At 45.8% G+C, this 16650-nt stretch overlaps 1 protein-coding gene across 3 annotated transcripts in view; it reads right to left on the bottom strand.

Annotated features, from left to right (window-relative positions):
* The window catches only part of SQOR (sulfide quinone oxidoreductase), a 47433-nt gene extending 31341 nt beyond the window's left edge, over positions 1 to 16092 (bottom strand). Inside the window, exon 1 of one of the 3 annotated variants that reach the window (XM_038767080.1) lies at positions 15907 to 16092. The gene's annotated coding sequence lies outside the window, so the exon portion shown is untranslated. Of the gene's footprint in view, positions 1 to 10982; positions 11116 to 15906 lie in introns of those variants that run through there. The other 2 variants (XM_038767082.1, XM_038767081.1) reach the window with 2 other exon arrangements.
* Positions 16093 to 16650: the final 558 nt, after the last annotated feature.

The raw sequence follows: 16650 nt of genomic DNA, 5'->3' as shown, positions 1-16650 counted from the left end.
AGCACTATTGTAAGCGCTGGAGAACAGTGCAGTAAGCGCTCAATAAATACGACTGAATGAATGAATGAATTGTTGCCTGTCTCCCCCTTCTAGGCCGTGAGCCCGCTGTTGGGGAGGGACCGTCTCCATCTGGTGCCGACTTGGACTTCCCAAGCGCGTAGTAATAATAATAATGATGGCATTTGTTAAGCGCTTACTATGTGCAAAGCACTGTTCTAAGCGCTGGAGTACAGCGCAGTAAGCGCTCAATAAATACCACTGAATGAATGAATGAATTGTTACCTGTCTCCCCCTTCGAGACCGTGAGCCCGCTGTTGGGGAGGGACCGTCTCCATCTGGTGCCGACTTGGACTTCCCAAGCGCGTAGTAATAATAATAATGATGGCATTTGTTAAGCGCTTACTATGGGCAAAGCACTGTTCTAAGCGCTGGAGTACAGCGCAGTAAGCGCTCAATAAATACCCCGGAATGAATGAATGAATTGTCGCCTGTCTCCCCCTTCTAGGCCGTGAGCCCGCTGTTGGGGAGGGACCGTCTCCATCTGGTGCCGACTTGGACTTCCCAAGTGCGTAGTAATAATAATAATGATGGCATTTGTTAAGCGCCTACTATGTGCAAAGCACTGTTCTAAGCGCTGGAGTACAGCGCAGTAAGCACTCAATAATACGACTGACTGAATGAATGAATTATTGTCTGTCTCCCCCTTGTAGACCGTGAGCCCGTTGTTGGGGAGGAACCAGCTCTATATGTTGCCAACTTGTACTTCCCAAGCGCTTAGTACAGTGCTCTGCACACAGTAAGCACTCAATAAATATGACTGACTGAATGAATATTTATTCATTTATTTTACTTGTACATATTTACCTATTCTATTTTGTTAGTATGTTTTGTTTTGTTGTCTGTCTCCCCCTTCGAGACCGTCTTGCCAACTTGTACTTCCCAAGCGCTTAGTCCAGTGCTCTGCACACAGTAAGCACTCAATAAATACGACTGAATGAATGAATGAATGAAGTAAAAAGAGCCCGGGCTTGGGAGTCAGAGGTCATGGGTTCGAATCCCGACTGCCAATTAGCTGTGTGATTTTGGGCAAGTCACTTCACTTCTCTGGGCCTCAGTTCCCTCATCTGTAAAATGGGGATGAAGACTGTGAGCCCCCCGTGGGACAACTTGATCACCTTGTTACCGCCCTAGCGCTTAGAACAGTGCTTTGCACATAGTAAGCGCTTAATAAATGCCATCATTATTATATATACAGGTGCCGTGGGGAGCGGAAGGAGGTAAGGCGGGGTGGGGCAGGGAGTGACTTGCCCAAGGTCACACAGCTGACAAGTGGCAAGGCGAGCACTGAACACTTCACTCACTAGCAGGTCACCCAAACAACTAACCCGTTGTTGGGTAGGGACCATCTCCATTCATTCATTCATTCAATCGTATTTATTGAGCGCTTACTGTGTGCAGAGCACTGTACTAAGCGCTTGGGAAGCCCAAGTCAGCAACCTACAGAGACGGTCCCTACCCAACAGCGGGCTCACAGTCTAGAAGGTATAGACGGACGACAAAACAAAACATAGTAACAAAACAAAATAAATAGAATAGTAAAAATGTACAAGTAAAATCGAGTAATAAATCTGTACAAACATATACAGGTGTTGGGTAAGGACCGTCTCCATTCATTTATTCGGTCGTATTTATTGAGCAACTACTGTGTGCAGAGCACTGTACTAAGCCCTTGGGAAGTCCAGGTTGGCAACATCTGGAGACGGTCCCTACCCAACAGCGGGCTCACAGTCTAGAAGGGGGAGACAGACAACAAAACAAAACATATTAAAATAAAATGAATAGAATAGTAAAAATGTGCAAGTAAAATCGAGTAATAAATCTGTACAAACATATATACAGGTGTTGGGTAAGGACCATCTCCATTCATTCATTCAATCATATTTATTGAGCGCTTACTGTGTGCAGAGCACTGGACTAAGCGCTTGGGAAGTCCAAGTTGGCAACATATAGAGACGGTACCTACCCAACAGCGGGCTCACAGTCTAGAAGGGGGAGACAGACAACAAAGCCAAACATACTAACAAAATAAAATAAATAGAATAATAAAAATGTACAAGTAAAATCGAGTAATAAATCTGTACAAACATATATACAGGTGTTGGGTAAAGACCGTCTCCATTCATTCATTCAGTCGTATTTATTGAGCGCTTACTGTGTGCAGAGCACTGGACTAAGCGCTTGGGAAGTATAAGTTGGCAACATATAGAGACAGTCCCTACCCAACAGCGGGCTCACAGTCTAGAAGGGGTAAACAGACAACAAAACAAAACATATTAAAATAAAATGAATAGAATAGTAAAAATGTACAAGTAAAATCGAGTAATAAATCTGTACAAACATATATACAGGTGTTGGGTAAGGACCGTCTCCATTCATTCATTCAATCATATTTATTGAGCGCTTACTGTGTGCAGAGCACTGGACTAAGCGCTTGGGAAGTCCAAGTTGGCAACATATAGAGACGGTACCTACCCAACAGCGGGCTCACAGTCTAGAAGGGGGAGACGGACAACAAAGCCAAACATACTAACAAAATAAAATAAATAGAATAATAAAAATGTACAAGTAAAATCGAGTAATAAATCTGTACAAACATATATACAGGTGTTGGGTAAAGACCGTCTCCATTCATTCATTCAGTCGTATTTATTGAGCGCTTACTGTGTGCAGAGCACTGGACTAAGCGCTTGGGAAGTATAAGTTGGCAACATATAGAGACAGTCCCTACCCAACAGCGGGCTCACAGTCTAGAAGGGGTAAACAGACAACAAAACAAAACATATTAAAATAAAATGAATAGAATAGTAAAAATGTACAAGTAAAATCGAGTAATAAATCTGTACAAACATATATACAGGTGTTGGGTAAGGACCGTCTCCATTCATTCATTCAATCATATTTATTGAGCGCTTACTGTGTGCAGAGCACTGGACTAAGCGCTTGGGAAGTCCAAGTTGGCAACATATAGAGACGGTACCTACCCAACAGCGGGCTCACAGTCTAGAAGGGGGAGACAGACAACAAAGCCAAACATACTAACAAAATAAAATAAATAGAATAATAAAAATGTACAAGTAAAATCGAGTAATAAATCTGTACAAACATATATACAGGTGTTGGGTAAAGACCGTCTCCATTCATTCATTCGGTCGTATTTATTGAGCGCTTACTGTGTGCAGAGCACTGGACTAAGCGCTTGGGAAGTATAAGTTGGCAACATATAGAGACAGTCCCTACCCAACAGCGGGCTCACAGTCTAGAAGGGGTAAACAGACAACAAAACAAAACATATTAAAATAAAATGAATAGAATAGTAAAAATGTACAAGTAAAATCGAGTAATAAATCTGTACAAACATATATACAGGTGTTGGGTAAGGACCATCTCCATTCATTCATTCAATCATATTTATTGAGCGCTTACTGTGTGCAGAGCACTGGACTAAGCGCTTGGGAAGTCCAAGTTGGCAACATATAGAGACGGTACCTACCCAACAGCGGGCTCACAGTCTAGAAGGGGGAGACGGACAACAAAACCAAACATATTAACAAAATAAAATAAATAGAATAGTAAAAATGTACAAGTAAAATCGGGTAATAAATCTGTACAAACATATATACAGGGGTTGGGTAAGGACCGTCTCCATTCATTCATTCGGTCGTATTTATTGAGCAATTACTGTGTGCAGAGCACTGGACTAAGCGCTTGGGAAGTCCAAGTTGGCAACATAGAGAGACGGTCCCTCCCCAACAGTGGGAGAAATGTTCATTCATTCAATTGTATTTATTGAGCACTTACTGTGTGCAGAGCACTGTACTAAGCGCTTGGGAAGTCCAGGTTGGCAACATCGAGAGATGGTCCCTACCCAACAGCGGGCTCCCAGTCTACAAGGGGGAGACGGACGACAGAACAAAACATATTAACAAAATAAAATAAATAGAATAAATATGTACAAGTAAAATAAATAGAATAATAAATCTGCAGAAACATATATACAGGTGCTGTGGGGAGGGGAAGGAGGTAAGGAAGGGGGGGAGTGACTTGCCCAAGGTCACACAGCTGACAAGTGGCAGGGCGAGCAGTGAACACTTCACTCACCAGCAGGACACCCAATCAATCAATCAATCGTATTTATTGAGCGCCTACTGTGTGCAGAGCACTGTACTAAGCGCTTGGGAAGGACAAGTTGGCAACATATAGAGACAGTCCCTAACCAACAGCGGGCTCACAGTCTAAAAGGGGGAGACAGACAACAAAACAGAACATACTAACAAAATAAAATAAATAGAATAGATATGTACAAGTAGAATAAATAAATAGAGTAATAAATATGTACAAATATATATACAGGTGCTGTGGGGAAGGGAAGGAGGTAAGATGAGGGGGATGGAGAGGGGGACGAGGGGGAGAGGAAAACAACTAACCCGTTGTTGGGGAGGGACTGCTCTATATATTGCCGACTTGTACTTCCCAAGCGCTCAGTACAGTGCTCTGCACACCGTAAACGCTCAATAAATACGACCGAATGAACGAACTAACCGAAAATGCGGAAGCTGAAGGCAAAGAGGGCAGAAGAAACGTTTGAAAATGTTTTCAAAACAAGGCCTCACCCAATGCTCAGCTGGGAATGAAGAGCCAAGGATGATCCAGGGTGGCGCCCCGCTAATTTGCAAAATCCCGGAGGGGAGAGTCCAGTCTACTAACTCTTTTGCGCTCTCCCGAGAGCTTATTGAACAATATGGATCGATTGCTATCAAGAAAAGCTCTTTTCAAGCAAATAGAGAGACAAGGAGGAAAACCAGATTACAGCTCCAGGGACTGTAAACATTAAAGGCAACACAACAAAGGGCAGTCTTTTGGTGTGTACAATTTGCCCCAGGGTCTCCACCCCACATACATTCCTTCATTCAGTCGTCTTTATCCACTCAATCGTATTTATTGAGCGCTTACTGTGTGCAGAGCACTGTAATAAGCGCTTGGGAAGTCCAAGTTGGCAACAGATAGAGATGGTCCCTACCCAACAGTGGGCTCACATTGTAGAAGGGGGAGACAGACAGCTAAACCAAACAGGTGGACAGGTGTCATCAGAATAAATAGAAGTAAAGCTAGATTTATTCAATCGTATTTATTGAGCGACTACTGTGTGCAGAGCACTGTACTAAGCGCTTGGGAAGTCCAAGTTTGGCAACATATAGAGACGGTCCCTCCCCAACAACGGGCTCACAGTCTAGAAGTGGGAGACGGACGACAAAATAAAACGTGCGGACGGGTGTCAAGTCATCATAATAAATAGAAGTAAAGCTAGATTTATTCAATCGTATTTATTGAGCGCTTACTGTGTGCAGAGCACTGGACTAAGCGCTTGGGAAGTCCAAGTTGGCAACATATAGAGACGGTCCCTACCCAACAGTGGGCTCACGTAGTAAGAACTGAACAAACACCAATATCCCGCTGTGGGGATATTGAATAATGAATGAATTATCCATTCATTCAATCGTATTTATTGAGCGCTTACTGTGTGCAGAGCACTGTGCTAAGCGCTTGGGAAATACAAGTGGGCAACGTATAGAGATGGTTCCTATTCATTCAATCGTATTTATTGAGCGCTTACTGTGTGCAGAGCACTGGACTAAGCACTTGGGAAGTACAAGTAGGCAACATATAGAGTTCCTATTCATTCATTCAATCGTATTTATTGAGCGCTTACTGTGTGCAGAGCACTGTACTAAGCGCTTGGGAAATACAAGTGGGCAACGTATAGAGATGGTTCCCATTCATTCAATCGTATTTATTGAGCGCTTACTGTGTGCAGAGCACTGGACTAAGCACTTGGGAAGTACAAGTTGGCAACATATAGAGACAGTTCCTATTCATTCATTCAATCGTATTTATTGAGCCATTACTGTGTGCAGAGCACTGTGCTAAGCGCTTGGGAAGTACAAGTCGGCAACATAGAGAGACGGTGTCCACTTGTAAGATTGTCAAGAAATGGATTTTTGAAAAATGGCTGATAAGGGGGCCCAGACTGAGCCCCCTTTTTCCGCTCCTCCTCCCCATCCCCCCCACAGCACCTGTATATATATTTGTACAGATTTATTATTCTATTTATTTTACTTGTACCTATTTACTATTCTGTTTATTTTGTTAATGATGGGCATCTAGCTTTAATTCTGTTTGTCCTGACGTCTTCACACCCGTCCACTTATTTTGTCTTGTCGTCTGTCTCCCCCCTTCTAGACTGTGAGCCCGTTGTTGGGTAGGAAATGTTATGTTGCAAACTTGTCCTTCCCAAGCGCTTAGTACAGTGCTCGGCACACAGAAAGCGCTCAATAAATACGATTGAATGAATGAATGAATAGGAGCCATCTCTAGATATTGCCGAGTTATTTCTTGGAGTCCAAAAGACATCATCATCATCATCAATCGTACTTATTGAGCGCTTACTATGTGCAGAGCACTGTACTAAGCGCTTGGGAAGTACAAATTGACAATTAACCTATCCCCTGGGTAGAAGAGGGGAACCTCCTCTGTCTGTTCAGAGCGTAACAAGGAGAGACCTTGTATCCCCACCAGTGCTTAGGACAGTGCTTCGCACATAGTAAGTGCTTAACAAATATAATTATTATTATTATTATCATTATAAAACCAGTCAGAGAGGATCAGCTTCCTGCCCTCTTTCAGCCCGGAACATCATCATCATCATCAATCGTATTTATTGAGCGCTTACTGTGTGCAGAGCACTGTACTAAGCACTTGGGAAGTACAAATTGGCAACATAGAGAGACAGTCCCTACCCAACAGTGGGCTCACAGTCTAAAAGGGGGAAGACAGAAAACAAAACCAAACATACTACCAAAATAAAAGAAATAGAATAGATATGTACAAATAAAATAAATAGAGTAATAAATATGTACAAACATATATACAGGTGCTGTGGGGAAGGGAAGGAGGTAAGATGGGGGATTATAATAATAATAAAAATATTATTATTATTATCATTATTATTATTATTATTATTATAAAACCAGTCAGAGAGGATCAGCTTCCTGCCCTCTTTCAGCCCGGAGCAGTAATCAGTTTCCGGATATTTGAAAACCGGACTCGAGTTCGCCCAAGACCTCACTGGCGGAGTTCACAAAGACGCAGCCCTACCCCCAAGCAGGGAGAAATGGATTTAAAAATAGAAGGGAAAAAAAAAAACACAAAACATTCCGAAAGAGCCAAGTAATTCATTTGGAAAACTTCTGCTTTCAAACTTTGGCTTTCAGTGGAGGGTTCAGCAACAAATCCACTCCGAACTGAAGCCAAAATCACCCTATGGCCTCCCTTTCCTCCCCCTAAAAATAATAATAATAATGGTATTTGTTAGGCGCTTACTATGTGCAAAGCACTGTTCTAAGCGCTGGGGGGATACAAGGTGATCAGGTTGTCCCACGTGGGGCTCACAGTCTTCATCCCCATTTTACAGATGAGGGAACTGAGGCCCAGAGCAGTCCAAAGTCGCACAGCTGACAATTGGCGGAGCCGGGATTCGAACCCATGACCTCTGACTCCCAAGCCCGGGCTCTTTCCACTGAGTGTACGCAGCCTCCTACGTGCTAGACACTGTTCTAAGCGCTGAGGTGAGATACGGGATAATCGGGTTGGGCACAGTCCCATTTTCCGGATGAGGCAACGGAGGCCCAGAGGAGTGAGGTGACTTGCCCAAGGTCACACAGCAGACAAGTGGAGATTATTCACTCATTCATTCGTATTTATTGAGCGCCTACTGTGTGCAGAGCACTGTACTAAGCGCTCGGGAAAGTGCAGTACAACGATAAAGAGGGACAATCCCTCCCCTCAACAAACTCACTGACTAGGGGGCCGGTGAAGGCAGACATCAATACAAATTAAGAGACATCAATAGAAATAAATATAATTACAGACATATATACAATAGACATATTATATATATCTGTAATTATATAATTATATGTTATAATTATATATATAACTAGAAATAAATATAATTACATACATATATTTATATATAATATACATATTATACAGATTATATACATCTGTAATTATATAATTATAATTACATGCTATAATTATAATTATATATATATATATATATGTGTATATATATATATATATATATATATATATATATATATATATATATATATATATATATATAAAAGGGCTGTGGGGTAAAGAGCAAAGTCAGCGAATCAGAGTGATGTGGGAGTGGGTAATTAGAACTCAGGTCCTTCTGACTCCCACTGGTCAGCTGTGTGACCCTGGGCAAGTCACTTCACCTCTTGCTGCCTCAGTTTCCTCATCTGGAAAATGGGGATTGAGACTGTGTGGCCCCCGTGGAACAGTGACTGGGTTCAACCTGATTACCTTGTATCTACCCCAGCGCTTAGTACAGTGCCTGGCACATACTAAGCGCTTAACAAATACCATCATTATTAATTACTATTGGTAAGGAGAGTAAGATTGTGGCTCAGTGGAAAGAGCCTGGGCTTGGGAGTCAGAGGTCATGGGTTCTAATGCCGGCTCCGCCGCTTGTCAGCTGTGTGACCTTGGGCGAGTCACTTCACTTCTCTGGGCCTCAGTTACCTCACCTGTAAAATGGGGATGAAGACTGTGAGCCCCATGTGGGACAACCTGAGTACCTTGTATCTCCCCCAGCGCTTAGCACATAGTAAGGGCTTAACAAATACCATCATCATCATCATCGTCAGCTGTGTGACTCTGGGCAAATTCTCTGTGCCTCAGTTCCCTCATCTGTCAAATGGGGATAAGACTTGGAGCCCCATGTGGGACAACCTGAATACCTTGTATCTCCCCCAGCGCTTAGAACAGTGCTTGGCACATAGTAAGCATTTATCAAATACCATCATCATCATCATCATCGTCAGCTGTGTGACTCTGGGCAAGTCACTTCACTTCTCTGTGCCTCAGTTCCCTCATCTGTCAAATGGGGATAAGACTGTGAGCCCCACGTGGGGCAACCTGATTACCTTGTATCTCCCCCAGCGCTTAGAACAGTGCTTGGCACATAGTAAGCGCTTAACAGATACCATCATCATCATTGTCAGCTGTGTGACTTTGGGCAAGTCACTTCACTTCTCTGTGCCTCAGTTCCCTCCTCTGTAAAATGGGGATGAAGACTGTGAGCCCCCCGTGGGACAACCTGATCACCTTGCAACCTCCCCAGCGCTTAGAACAGTGCTTGGCACATAGTAAGCGCTTAACAAACACCACCATTATTATTCTCTGGGCCTCAGTGACCTCATCTGTCAAATGGGGATGAAGACTGCGAGCCCCCCGTGGGACAACCTGATCACCTTGAATCCCCCCCAGCGCTTAGAACAGAGCTAGGCACATAGTAAGCGCTTAACAAATACCACCATTATTATTGTCTGGGCCTCAGTGGCCTCATCTGTAAAATGGGGATGAAGACTGTGAGCCCCCCGTGGGGCAACCTGATCACCTTGTAGCCTCCCCAGCGCCTAGAACAGAGCTAGGCACATAGTAAGCACTTAATACCAACATTATTTTTGTCTGTGCCTCAGTGATCTCATCTGTCAAATGGGAATGAAGACTGTGAGCCCCCCGTGGGACAACCTGATCACCTTGCAACCTCCCCAGGACTTAGAACAGTGCTTGGCACATAGTAAGCGCTTAATAAATACCGCCATTATTATTCTCTGGGCCTCAGTGACCTCATCTGTCAAATGGGGATAAAGACTGTGAGCCCGCCATGGGACAACCTGATCAACTTGTAGCCTCCCCAGCGCTTAGAACAGTGCTTGGCACATAGTAAGCACTTAACAAATACTACCATTATTATTCTCTGGGCCTCAGTGACCTCATCTGTCAAATGGGGATGAAGACTGTGAGCCCCCCGTGGGACAACCTGATCACCTTGCAACCTCCCCAGCGCTTAGAACAGAGCTAGGCACATAGTAAGTGCTTAACAAACACCACCATTATTATTCTCTGGGCCTCAGTGGCCTCATCTGTAAAATGGGGATGAAGACTGCGAGCCCCCCGTGGGACAACCTGATCACCGTGTAGCCTCCCCAGCGCCTAGAACAGAGCTAGGCACATAGTAAGCACTTAATACCAACATTATTTTTGTCTGTGCCTCAGTGATCTCATCTGTCAAATGGGAATGAAGACTGTGAGCCCCCCGTGGGACAACCTGATCACCTTGCAACCTCCCCAGCGCTTAGAACAGAGCTAGGCACATAGTAAGCGCTTAACAAATACCACCATTATTATTGTCTGGGCCTCAGTGACCTCATCTGTCAAATGGGGATGAAGACTGTGAGCCCCCCGTGGGACAACCTGATCACCTTGTAACCTCCCCAGCGCTTAGAACAGAGCTAGGTACATAGTAAGCGCTTAACAAATACCACCATTATTATTCTCTGGGCCTCAGTGGCCTCATCTGTCAAATGGGGATGAAGACTGTGAGCCCCCCGTGGGACAACCTGATCACCTTGCAACCTCCCCAGCGCTTAGAACAGTGCTTGGCACATAGTAAGCGCTTAACAAACACCACCATTATTATTGTCTGTGCCTCAGTGACCTCATCTGTAAAATGGGGATGAAGACTGTGAGCCCCCCATGGGACAACCTGATCAACTTGTAGCCTCCCCAGCGCTTAGAACAGTGCTTGGCACATAGTAAGCGCTTAACAAACACCACCATTATTATTGTCTGGGCCTCAGTGACCTCATCTGTCAAATGGGGATGAAGACTGTGAGCCCCCCGTGGGACAACCCGATCACCCAGCGCTTAGAACAGTGCTTGGCACATAGTAAGCGCTTACCAGACACTATTTTTATGATTGTGTCCCGTCTTTAAATGCCCACCTGTCGGTTTTGCGCCCCAAAGGAAGAGAAAGTTTTTCCCCCCACCTGCTGCGGGAAAGGGGGAGCCTTTTCCCGGCGGGGCGGGGCCCGAGGGGCAACACCTGCTGCTACACGTGCTGCTCCCCCGACGACAGGTCCGTTCGGGCTCCGCTCGGCTCCGTTCGGGCTCCGCTCGGGTTCCGTTCGGGCTCCGCTCGGGCTCGGCTCCGTTCGGGCTCCGCTCGGCTCCGTTCGGACTCCGCTCGGCTCGGGCTCGGCTCCGTTCGGGCTCCGCTCGGCTCGGGCTCGGCTCCGTTCGGGCTCCGCTCGGCTCCGTTCGGGCTCGGCTCCCTTCGGGCTCGGCTCCCTTCGGGCTCCGCTCGGCTCCGTTCGGGCTCGGCTCGGCTCGGACTCGGCTCCGTTCGGGCTCGGCTCGGATTTGCTCCTTGTCCGTCCGGGAGTCACGTGACGGCGGGCGCGCACCGCCCCCTGCCGGCAGGGCGCGTCGGCCACCTCGGCCCTCCAGCGGCCCCGCCAGCCTGCCCGACGCCGTTCATTCATTCATCCATAATAATAATAATAATAATAATAATAATGGCATTTGTTAAGCGCTTACTATGTGCAAAGCACTGTTCTAAGTACTGGGGAGGACACAAGGTGATCAGGTTGTCCCATGGGGGGCTCACAATCTTAATCCCCATTTTACAGATGAGGGAACTGAGGCCCAGAGAAGTTAACTGACTTGCCCGAAGTCACCCAGCTGGCAATTGGTCACCCAGCTGACAATTGGCGGAGGTGGGATTTGAACCCATGACCTCTGACTCCAAAGCCCGGGCTCTTTCCACTGAGCCACACTGCTTCTGCTGGATCCATCTGTTCTCTGTCTCCCCCTTTTAGACTGTGAGCCCACTGTTGGGTAGGGACTGTCTCTATGTGATGCCAATTTGTACTTCCCAAGCGCTTAGTACAGTGCTCTGCACATAGTAAGTGCTCAATAAATACGATTGATTGATTGATCCATCCATCCATCCACTCATCCATCCATTCATCCATTCATCCATCCATCCATCCATCCACTCATCCAACCACTCATCCATCTATCCACTCATTCATCCATCCATCCACTCATCCATCCATCCAATCAATCAATCAATCGTATTTATTGAGCGCTTACTGTGTGCAGAGCACTGTACTAAGCGCTTGGGAAGTCCAAGTTGGCAACATATAGAGACAGTCCCTACCCAACAGTGGGCTCACAGTCTAAAAATTCATCCATCCATCCATCCATCCAATAATAATGTTGGTATTTGTTAAGCACTTACTATGTGCAAGGCACTGTTCTAAGTGCTGGGGTAGATACGAGGTAATCAGGTTGTCCCACGTGGGACTCACAGTCTTCATCCCCATTTTCCAGATGAGGGAACTGAGGCCCAGAGAAGTGAAGTGACTTGCCCAAAGTCGCACAGCTGACAAGTGGCAGAGCTGGGATTTGAACCCATGACCTCCGACTCCAAAGCCCGGGCTCTTTCCACTGAGCCACGCTGCTTCTCCTCTCATCCACTCATCCATCTATCCACTCATCCATCCATCCATCCATCCATCCATCCATCCATCCATCCATCAGTGGACCCCGATGTGGAAGGAAAGAGTTTGGAAAAAAGATGAAAGAGAAAAGCTTCTAGACTGTGAGCCCACTGTTGGGTGGGGACCGTCTCTATATGTTGCCGATTTGGACTTCCCAAGCGGTTAGTACAGTGCTCTGCACACAGTAAGCGCTAAATAAATACGATTGAATGAACGCATGAATGAAAAAGCTGCTACGGCTTTGCAGGAGGAAACCGGACAAACCCGGAAAAACCTGCCCGAGACAGGAGGACAAAAGTCACAGGGTGGGCGGTCCGGTGGCCTAGTGGGTAGAGCCCGGCTCTGGGGGTCAGAAGGACCTGGGTTCTAAACCCACCCTGCCCCTCGTCTGCTGGGTGACCTTGGGTGGGTCACTTCACTTGCCTGGGCCTCAGTTATCTCAGCTGTAAAATGGGGATAAAGACGGTGAGCCCCCCGTGGGACAACCTGACTTCTCTGCATCCACCCTAGTGCTTAGTACAGTGCCTGGCACAGAGTAAGCACTTAACAAGCGCCACAATCATCATTATTATTCCCCAGGCCTCCCAGCCTCCTCCGGACCTTGTTCCCTGCCGCCTGGGTAACTTTTCCAGCGCGGCTCAGTGGAAAGGGCCCGGGCTTTGGAGTCCGAGGTCGTGGGTTCAAATCCCGGCTCCCCCACTTGTCAGCTGGGTGACTTTGGGCAAGTCACTTCACTTCTCTGGGCCTCAGTTCCCTCATCTGGAAAATGGGGATGAAGACTGTGAGCCCCCCGTGGGACAACCTGATCTCCTTGTAACCTGCCCAGCGCTTAGAACGGTGCTTTGCACATAGTAAGCGCTTAACAAATGCCATTATTATTATTATCACTAAGCGCTTACTATGTGCAAAACACTGTTCTAAGCGCCAGGGGGGACACAAGGTCATCATGACCTCTGAGCCCCGGCCTTCCTCTCCCCCTCCTCCCCCTCTCCATCCCCCCCGCCTTACCTCCTTCCCTTCCCCACAGCACCTGTATATATGTATATATGTTTGTACGGATTTATTACTCTATTTATGTATTTATTTTACTTGTATGTATTTATTCTATTTATTTTATTTTGTTAACATGTTTTGTTTTGTTCTCTGTCTCCCCCTTCTAGACCGTGAGCCCACTGTTGGGTAGGGACCGTCTCTAGATGTTGCCGACTTGGACTTCCCAAGCGCTTAGTCCAGTGCTCTGCACACAGTAAGCGCTCAATAAATACGATTGAATGAATGACTGAAAAGACTGTGAGACCCATGTGGGACAACCTGATCACCTTGTAACCTCCCCAGCGCTTACAACGGTGCTTTGCGCATAGTAAGCACTTAATAAATGCTATTATTATTATTATTATTATTTTTCCAAGGCTATCAGCCTGCAAAGGTCACTAGCCAAAGTCCAGGGGCCAGGATGGGGAATTCCAGGACCGGAAAGTAGGAGGAAGAAGCCGTCTTGATTCCGGCTCTGCCAATCTGCTTTCATTCATTCATTCATTCAATCATATTTATTCATTCATTCATTCAATCGTATTGATTGAGTGCTTACTGTGTGCAGAGCACTGGACTAAGCGCTTGGGAAGTCCAAGTTGGCAACATATAGAGACGGTCCCCACCCAACAGTGGGCTCACAGTCACTCATTCATTCATTCAATCGTATTTATTCATTCATTCAATCGCATTTATTGAGCACTTACTATGTGCAAAGCACTGTTCTAAGCGCTGAGCACTGTTCTAAGATGAATGAAGGACCCCAGCGCTTAAAAGAGTGCCTGGCGCATAATGACCGCTTGTGCACACAGTAAGCGCTCAATAAATAATAATAATAATAATAATGGCATTTGTTAAGCGCTTACTATGTGCAAAGCACTGTTCTAAGCGCTGAGCACTGGTCTAAGATGAATGAATGACCCCAGCGCTTAATAGAGTGCCCGGCACATAATGACCGCTTGACAAATACCATTTTTGGCATTCATTCATTCAGTCAATCGTCTTTATTGAGCGCTTACTGTGTGCACTGGACTCAGCGCTCGGGAAGTCCAAGTTGGGAACACCTAGAGACGGTCCCTACCCAACGGCGGGCTCCCAGTCGAGTTATTTTAAGAAAATAACAATCAATCAATCAATCAATCGCATTTATTGAGCGCTGACTGTATGCAGAGCACTGTACTAAGCGCTTGGGAAGTACAAGTTGGCAACATGTAGAGACGGTCCCTACCCAACAGTGGGCTCACGGTCTAAAAGGGGGAGACAGAGAACAAAACCAAGCATACTAACAAAATAAAATAAATAGAATAGCTACGTACAAGTAAAATAAATAAATAACTAGAGTAATAAATGTGTACAAACATATATACATATATCATCATCAATCGTATTTATTGAACGCTTACTGTGTGCAGAGCACTGGACTAAGTGCTTGGGAAGTACAAATTGGCATCATATAGAGATGATGTATATGTATATATGAGACAAACATATATCATCATCATCAATCGTATTTATTGAGCGCTTACTATGTGCAGAGCACTGTACTAAGCGCTTGGGAAGTCCAGATTGGCAACATATAGAGACGGTCCCTACCCAACAGTGGGCTCACAGTCTAAAAGGGGGAGACAGAGAACAAAACCAAACATACTAACAAAATAAAATAAATAGAATAGATATGTACAAGTAAAATAAATAACTAGAGTAATAAATGTGTACAAACATATATACATGTATCATCATCAATCGTATTTATTGAGCGCTTACTGTGTGCAGAGCACTGGACTAAGCGCTTGGGAAGTCCACGTTGGCAACATCTAGAGACAGTCCCTACCCAACAGTGGGCTCACGGTCTAAAAGGGGGAGACAGAGAACAAAACCAAACATACTAACAAAATAAAATAAATAGAATAGATATGTACAAGTAAAATAAATAAATAACTAGAGTAATAAATGTGTACAAACATATATACATGTATCATCATCAATCGTATTTATTGAGCGCTTACTGTGTGCAGAGCACTGGACTAAGCGCTTGGGAAGTACAAATTGGCATCATATAGAGATGATGTATATGTATATATGAGACAAACATATATCATCATCAATCGTATTTATTGAGCACTTACTATGTGCAGAGCACTGTACTAAGCGCTTGGGAAGTCCAAATTGGCAACATATAGAGACAGTCCCTACCCAACAGTGGGCTCACAGTCTAAAAGGGGGAGACAGAGAACAAAACCATCTCAGATGTGTCTACTGACTCTGTTGTATAATAATAATAATAAAGATGATGGTATAACAGGGTCCTGGGCCCGAGCTCCCAGAGGTGACTTCTTCCTGCAGGGAAAAAGTCGGGCGGGGGGGTCAAACCTCTCACCTGGTTTTTCCAGAAGCTCGGCAGGAAAATCGGCCGGAAAATCTTAAATCTGCGGAAGGTCCGAGGATGAGACGGGAGGTTGGGGTCGACCGCCCCGGCGGCTTGCCCGCTTTCTGGAAATGAGGATGATGGTGTTGCCAATTGTTGCCAATTTGTACTTCCCAAGCGCTTAGTCCAGTGCTCCGCACATAGTAAGCGCTCAATAAATACGATTGATGATGCTGCTGATGATGGTATTTCTCGAGCGCTTCCTACATGCAGAGCAAATCGCCGCTCGCTTCTCAAGTAGAGGCCCGGATCCAGGAGAGACGCGTGGAGGAGAGGCTGAGGAGGGGGTACACGCTGGTCCACACCACTGGTGCACACCACCGGTACACACTTTCTGATCCAAACAGGCCCAGTTCGGTGAGTGGAGGAAAACCAGCGGATCCGAGGATGGCCCTCTCCCTCCGGGCCTCGCCCTGGCCCCAACCCAGCCTTTTCCTGTGTTGCAACACAGTTCCCGGCAGATTGTGTTAGTCAGGATGGGCTGAGCCGAAATAGCCTTTTTTTTAATCAGAGTGCAGTGCTCTGCACACAGTAAGCGCTCCCTAAATATGATTGATTGATTGATTGATGAAGAGCCAGGAGGCCCGGGCCGGGCCGAGTGACGGAGGGCCGGGCCAGGCCCCGGAGAAGAGCCTGGGGAGTCCCGAGGGGAAAAAATAATGATGATAGGGGTGGTATTTTATTCAATCAGTCGTA

This window comes from Tachyglossus aculeatus, chromosome 26 (genome assembly GCF_015852505.1).
Source record: "Tachyglossus aculeatus isolate mTacAcu1 chromosome 26, mTacAcu1.pri, whole genome shotgun sequence".
In the NCBI taxonomy this organism is placed as follows: Eukaryota; Metazoa; Chordata; class Mammalia; order Monotremata; family Tachyglossidae; genus Tachyglossus; species Tachyglossus aculeatus.
The sequence above is the reverse complement of the archived record's forward strand: the minus strand, read 5'-3'. Positions and strand labels throughout refer to the sequence as shown.